The sequence below is a fragment of the Ictalurus furcatus genome, chromosome 13 (assembly GCF_023375685.1).
Source record: "Ictalurus furcatus strain D&B chromosome 13, Billie_1.0, whole genome shotgun sequence".
Classification (NCBI taxonomy): Eukaryota; Metazoa; Chordata; class Actinopteri; order Siluriformes; family Ictaluridae; genus Ictalurus; species Ictalurus furcatus.
Genome location: NC_071267.1, coordinates 17,810,701 through 17,818,838, shown reverse-complemented (window position 1 = coordinate 17,818,838; position 8,138 = coordinate 17,810,701).

The following is an 8,138-nucleotide window of genomic DNA, read 5'->3' as shown; positions in this document are numbered from 1 at the left end:
GGTTCCACTCCTGTCAGCCAATACAAGAATCTGAGGCTATCATGGGCACAGACTCACTGAAACTGTACAGTGGTAAAAGGTACCAACAACCATGACACAGAGACCACACTTTTTCTTCATGCTGATGTTCTATTTTTTTTTACACATTTAATGTGCAATTGCAAAGTATACAAATAATGAATAAACTTTTAAAGGGAAATAAAGAAAAATAAAACATTTACAATAACCTAGTTACATAGGGGTGCACACCCCTAAACTAATACTTTGTTGAAGCACCTTTTGATTTTATTACACCACTCATTCTTGGCAATATTTTCCCACTAAAAATAAGTTGTTGTTTTGTTGTTGTTGTTGTTTTTTGTTTTTTTTTACACATTTGTACAAGTAAACATTTCGTCCTCTTTGAAACAGTGCCTATTAATAAAGTTAATACACTAATATGACACATAAAATTGATATTTTGTAGTAATTTTCACAATTTAAATTAACAAAAAAAAAACAACAGATCAGTCACATGGAAAAAGTAAGTACACCCCTACATTTATCACACCTTCAAATCCATAAAATTAGAATCAGGTGTTCAAGATTGGGTACCAGTGATTAGAACCTGCTTAGGGAGTGCCGGTGGAACCTGTCTTATCTAAACCTCTCACATTTAGTGTGTGGTGTCCTAGTCTCCTTTGCTATTGAGGTGTGTGGTGTCATCATGCCAAGATCTAAAGAGTTCTGTAAGGCCTTCACAAAAAATGGTTGTGGATGCCTATGTGTCTGGCAAGGGATTTTAAAATATCTCCAAATTATTTGAAATACATCATTCAACTGTAAATAAAATCATCTACAAGTGGCACAGATTTCAAGTGACTACCAGTTTGTCCAGGACTGGCCGTCTCAGCAAATTCAGCCTAAGAGCAGCCTGTCAGATGCAAAAAGAAGTCTCCAAGAACCCCACAATTTCATCACAGGATCTGCTAGTAAGTCTTTCACTGTTGATGTCAAAGTGCATGCGTCTACAATCAGAAATAGGTTGCACAAATTTGACCTGCATGGGAGGCGTGCCAGGAAAAAGCCTTTGCAATACTACAGTTTGCCAATGAGCATATAGGCAAAGACCAGGCCTTTTGGAATAATGTGCTCTGGACAGACGAATCAAAGATAGAGTTTGGTCACAGCAATAGCAGACATGTTTGGTACAGACCAAAGACAGCTTTTCAGGAGAAGCACCTCATACCAACTGTAAAGCACGGTGGTGGAAATGTTATGGTTTGGGGTTGCTTAACTGCCTCATGGACTGAACAGCTTGCATTCATTGATCCAACTATGAATTCTGCATGATATCAGAGACTGCTTAAATATAAAGTGAGGCCATCTGTCCAAAATTTGAAGTTGAACCAAAAGTTGACCTTCAATGATCCTAAGCACACTAGCAAATCCACCAAGGAATGGCTCAAAAAGAAAAAAATGGAGGGTTGTGGAATGACCTAGTCAAATCCCGGATTTGAATCCCATTGGAATGCTGTGGAAGAATTTAAAATGGGCAATACATGCAAGAAAACTCTCAAACAGTTTGCAATTGAAAGAATACTGCATAGAAGAGTAGTAAAAAAATCCAGCAAGCCGATATCAGAGACTGGAGGACAATTATGCAAAACGCCTACAAGAACTTATTTCTGCTAAAGGGGGCAATACTAGCTTCTTAGGCTAAGGGTGTACTTACTTTTCCACAGAAGAATATCACATCTATTGATATTTCTGTTGAATAAATGATTGAAAAATCTAATTTTCCTTGTGGTTTTATTCAAGTATCTAAATTTTATTAATAGGCACTGATTCAAAGATGATCAAATGTTTGCTTGTCCAAATATGTCAAAAAAGCCAACAAGTTTTTTTCACATGACTGTACCTTTTGGAATTGGTCTCATCAGACCATAACACATTTTGCCACATAGTTTGAGGTGATTTAGTTGGGCTTGAATGTGTTTTGTGAGAAAGGGCTTCTGACTAGTCACCCTACCCCATAGCCTAGACATGTGAAGAATATGAGAGATTGTTGTCACATGCAGAGAGTATTCAGTACTTGTCAGATATTACTGTAACTTTTGTAATGTTGCCGTAGATCTCTTGGCAGCCTCCCTGGTAATTTTTTTTATTTTGCCCTTTTGTACAATTTGGAGGGACGACCTGTACTTGGTGATGTCAATCTGATATTCCATTTTCTCCACTTGTTGATGATGGTATTCATAGTGTTCCATGGTACATCTAATGTTTTGGAAATTATTTTATACCCCTCTCTTGATCGATTTGACAAGTGAGATACCATACAGGCTTTGTAAGCTCTTTGCGGATCATGGCTGTAGCAGTAAGATGAAACAAACAAAATGTCAAGAAAATCCTACAGAAACAGCTGGTCTTTATTTGGGGTTAATCAGAATAATGTCAATGATGACAGCTGTATGATTATTACTTTTCAACATGAGATTGAATGTGATTTGGTTCATTCTGAACACAGCCACATCCCCAATTAAAAAAAAGTGTACGCACTTATGGAACCAGGTTGTTGCAATTTGACCAATAATGTGAGGTCTTGTTGCATACAAAGGTTAACAAACTTCTTGCATTTTAAGTAAACTGAAAGAAACTAAAAATAAACAGATAACATTAAAAATATGAAATATTTTGTGAGAAATCTAGAAGGCTGATATGGTGATTTACAACATTGCACACATTGTGCTCGACTGTAGTACTCTGTTATGAACACAGGTAGGTGCTAGTTGTGATTTGTTTCTTTTATCCTTTCTCTATGAATTCCCGGAAGGTGTTTAAATTAGAAAAAGATTAGGCCTATATGTGATTAAGTGATTTTTAGATCCATAAACAAGGAATTTCAGCATAGTTAAGTCACTCAAAGATCCACATGTTAGGTATAACATTCTACAAACAAACGTATGCTATGTAAATAGTGAAGACTGAGTGGCATGTGGGCATACATCCAAATGGGACAAGTGTTTTTTATTTAGGGACACACACGCACACACACACACACACACACACACACACACACACACACCCCACCATCACCACCACCAGTCATGGCCCTTCCCACTGATGGTATCTAAGTTGTGTAGGCTATTTTTTTATTATGTTGATAAAACTGTGTCATATATGTCAAGACCAAGCCACATCTTAAGGCATATTTCTGAAGGTTGTCAATCCTCTGGACTGGAAATTTTTGTAAACATTTCCATTTATTCATGTGACAGGGTCTTACCGAGCCCATCCAGTACATATTTTCCAGCCTTTTCCAGCCACGGGACCTGAGCCAGATATTCTGCATTCTACAGCTCTTGCTTTAATTTAATGTGAATAGCTTCATTGGAAATATATTTAGTGAAAAAATGTTGATGCGTTCAATACTTATTTCCCCCACTGTAATTGATTAGCTAAATAAGCAAAATATTTAGTATTTTTGGAGGAAACCTATAATATTGCACAGGTCCTGAGGTTTAGCTCCTAAAGTAAATGTTCTGTAAAAGGTGTCCTCCCTGGAAAAGGAGTTCCTCCAAAATCTTTTGTGTTTATAGCGTATTTAGTTCACAACAATAGAGTTCAAATACTAGCCCTACAGGTCTTGACGGTAAAATATTCTCCTGACTCACAACACCAAGTGCTGATCTCAGTCATGAATAACAGAACAGGATTTTGGTTTCATCATATTTATACAGAGTTGTTTGCCCGGTTTCCAGACTTAGGATTGAAACAAATATAGGCGTCTGCTTAGAACACCATAGAATACCAGGTCTGCCACTATTGCAGCTGCTAATGACTGCAGGGTCAAATAGTTTTTTGTTTGAGCAATGGAAATAGCATGCTGCTATTGGTTTTACAGGGGTGAAAAAGTAGGTAACCATTTCATAAGAGTTTAAGCAAGTACGAAAAACTTAAACAATGTGAGAATGCATCAAAATTAATGGTGTAATTAATTATTTATGAAAAATCTATCATAGCATACCACTGAGGTTAGTTCAATCACTATCAAGGAACAATTATGCTTAGGCCTACTTCACTGATTATAGTTCTGTGTCCAACTGACTTTTCACTTAATTGAACTGGATTTAATCCAACCTTTATTAACTTAAAAACAAACAAACAAAAAATCAAGCATAAATAATGCCAACTTGAACTGCAGTTTCAACCTATAATAAACAGTTAGTTTAGCTGTACTGTAGTTTCTGATATACATTTCAACACAGTGAAACTGGTTTGGGTCTGGCTTCTGTGTATACAGGAATATGAAGACTTCATCAAACAAATACGATGGTATAATGGTGTTCTGGGTAACACTGCTGCCTTACAGGTCCAGGGTCCCACATTCGATCCTGAGCTCAAGTTCCTGTCCGTACAGACTTTCTCTGATTGGACTCTCTGTGTCTGCATGGATTTCCTCCAGGTTCACCAGTTTCCTCCCACCTTCCAAAAGCATGATAGTATGTTAAATTATGTTACAGTATGTTAAAGGGCCTACAGTGAGGGAAAAAAGGATTTGATCCCCTGCTGATTTTGTACGTTTGCCCACTGACATAGAAATGATCAGTCTATAATTTTAATGGTAGATTTATTTGAACAGTGAGAGACAAAATAACAACAAAAAAAATCAGAAAAACGCATGTCAAAAATGTTATAAATTGATTTGCATTTTAATGAGGGAAATATGTATTTGACCCCTCTGCAAAACATGACTTAGTACTTGGTGGCAAAACCCTTGTTGGCAATCACAGAGGTCAGACGTTTCTTGTAGTTGGCCACCAGGTTTGCACACATCTCAGGAGGGATTTTGTCCCACTCCTCTTTGCAGATCTTCTCCAAGTCATTAAGGTTTCGAGGCTGACGTTTGGCAACTCGAACCTTCAGCTCCCGCCACAGATTTTCTATGGGATTAAGCTCTGGAGACTGGCTAGGCCACTCCAGGACCTTAATGTGCTTCTTCTTGAGCCACTCCTTTGTTGCCTTGGCCATGTGTTTTGGGTCATTGTCATGCTGGAATACCCATCCACGACCCATTTTCAATGCCCTGGATGAGGGAAGGAGGTTCTCACCCAAGATTTGACGGTACATGGCCCCGTCCATCGTCCCTTTGATGCAGTGAAGTTGTCCTGTCCCCTTAGCAGAAAAACACCCCCAAAGCATAATGTTTCCACCTCCATGTTTGACGGTGGGGATGGTGTTCTTGGGGCCATAGGCAGCATTCCTCCTCCTCCAAACACGGCGAGTTGAGTTGATGCCAAAGAGCTCCATTTTGGTCTCATCTGACCACAACACTTTCACCCAGTTGTCCTGTGAATCATTCAGATGTTCATTGGCAAACTTCAGACGGGCATGTATATGTGCTTTCTTGAGCAGGGGGACCTTGCGGGCACTGCAGGATTTCAGTCCTTCACGGCGTAGTGTGTTACCAATTGTTTTCTTGGTGACTATGGTCCCAGCTGCCTTGAGATCATTGACAAGATCCTCCCGTGTAGTTCTGGGCTGATTCCTCACTGTTCTCATGATCATTGCAACTCCACGAGGTGAGATCTTGCATGGAGCCCCAGGCCGAGGGAGATTGACAGTTCTTTTGTGTTTCTTCCATTTGCGAATAATCACACCAACTGTTGTCACCTTCTCACCAAGCTGCTTGGCAATGGTCTTGTAGCCCATTCCAGACTTGTGTAGGTCTACAATCTTGTCCCTGACATCCTTGGAGAGCTCTTTGGTCTTGGCCATGGTGGAGAGTTTGGAATCTGATTGATTGATTGCTTCTGTGGACAGGTGTCTTTTATACAGGTAACAAGCTGAGATTAGGAGCACTCCCTTTAAGAGTGTGCTCCTAATCTCAGCTCGTTACCTGTATAAAAGACACCTGGGAGCCAGAAATCTTTCTGATTGAGAGGGGGTCAAATACTTATTTCCCTCATTAAAATGCAAATCAATTTATAACATTTTTGACATGCGTTTTTCTGGATTTTTTTGTTGTTATTCTGTCTCTCACTGTTCAAATAAATCTACCATTAAAATTATAGACTGATCATTTCTATGTCAGTGGGCAAATGTACAAAATCAGCAGGGGATCAAATACTTTTTTCCCTCACTGTAGGCCCTTTTAGCCTATCAACAAATCTAGCGACTTTTTGAGCACACTTTAGGGACTCTCTTGAACTCTATACAGCTCTCCAGCTCACATCACAGCTGTTGATATACCAGCTGTTGAGAGAGCAGGCTCACTCAACTCACCATCAGTGTGTAACGTCTTACTGAGTGGTGCTTGTGACCAATCATTGATCACCACTGTTTCCCAATGACCAATCACAGATCACTACTGTTTGTCTCACCCTCGCACCCTTTTTTTTTAAACAGTCTTGAAGATATTTACAAGTGATACAAGAGAGTAACCATTTCCTTCTTGACTTGTCACTTTCATTGCTCATTTTTTCTCTTAAAAGAGCTGGCAAAACTGGTCCCCCACCTTACACCCAGTGTTCCTGGGACATACTCTCAGTGCTGGAAATGGGGGGGACACTGGGGAACTGAGTCTGGGGAGTGAATTTCGAGGGGGGTGCAGATGGGGGTGCGGATGGGAGGTGGTGGTGGGGTGGGGGGGGGTTCCAATTCAAACTGGCTACATTTTTTCATGAAATGAAGAGGGTTTCTATCTTCTATCCACTCAAAAGCCTACGAATGCGAGTTCCACACTTATGTGTAGTGGGGGCATTCTGTGTGTGGTTGTGCAATGTTGGCTTTCCTGATTGGCCATACTTCTCTATCAGTATGTGTCCTCACAGCACCGATCAGACCACCTCAGGGAAGTTAACAGAGTCTTAACAGAGCTGAAAATCTGAACAGAAACAGTTACTTGAACAGATGCAATAGTAGAAACTTTGATATGGATAAAGCTGCATGCACATACCTCAAATAATCAAATGAAACAATAGGCCATGCACTCCACCGCCATGGCCTCTATGCACGCTCCCCCTGCAAGACTCCATTACTAAAGAAAAGGCATGTCAAAGCTCGTTTAAAGTTTGCTACAACTCATTTGGCAAAGCCTATGAAATACTGGGAGAGTGTAGTCTGGTCAGACGAGAGCAAAATTGAAGTTTTTGGCTGTCATACTACACAACATGTTTGAAGAAGAAATGGCACTGCACATCACCCTTAAAACACTATATTAACAGTGAACTTTGGAGGTGTAAGCATCAAGGTGTGGGGCTGTTTTTCATCACATGGTACTGGCAGACTTCATATAATTGAAGGAACGATGAATGGACTCCTTTACCGGGAGATTCTTGAGTAGAATCTGCTGCCATCCACCAGGATGATGAAGATGAAACGTGGGTGGAGCTTCCAGCAGGACAACGATCCAAAGCATACAGCAAAGGAAACTCTCAACTGGTTTCAGGAAAAAAAAAATCAAGGTGTAAGAATGGCCCAGTCAATCACCTGACTTGAATCCAATTGAACAAGATTGAAAGACAATATGTTTAGAAGAATGGGCCAAAATCACACCTGAATACTGGGCTGATTAATTTCTTCATTCAGGAAGTGTCTTGAAGCTGTCATTACAAACAAAGGCTTCTCCACTAAGTATTACATAAATATCAGATAGCGTGTTCAATACTTTTTTCCTGTGTCATTCCACTTTATTACACATAACTTCATTTATGGACTTCAATGTTTGGACTTATTTATATGTGTGGATTTCTTAAGTTAATACTGATGTCTGTGAAAATTTCATGTGAATAAACTCATTGGCAATATATTTATTGAAAAACGTTTTGACGTGTTCAATACTTATTTTCCCCACTATATATCCACAGTGATGTTAGCCTACATGTTTTTTTATTACAAATGGAAACTTGGTAGATAGTTACAAAAAGAGATAAGTAGAGTTTAATTTAGTAAAATTTTTAATTGCACTGACACAGGTTGTCACTCTTACTTTACTGATAGCCAAAAAAGGCAAGAAAGAGAGAGAAGAGTTTGTAGGGGAGAAAGATAGTCTTGTTAAATCACTTTAGACCACATAGTAATAAGAAAAAATCTAGGACTGAGAGCACAGTGGGTTGTGATATGGAAGATAAGCATGAATGAACAGTGCTTGATTTGTG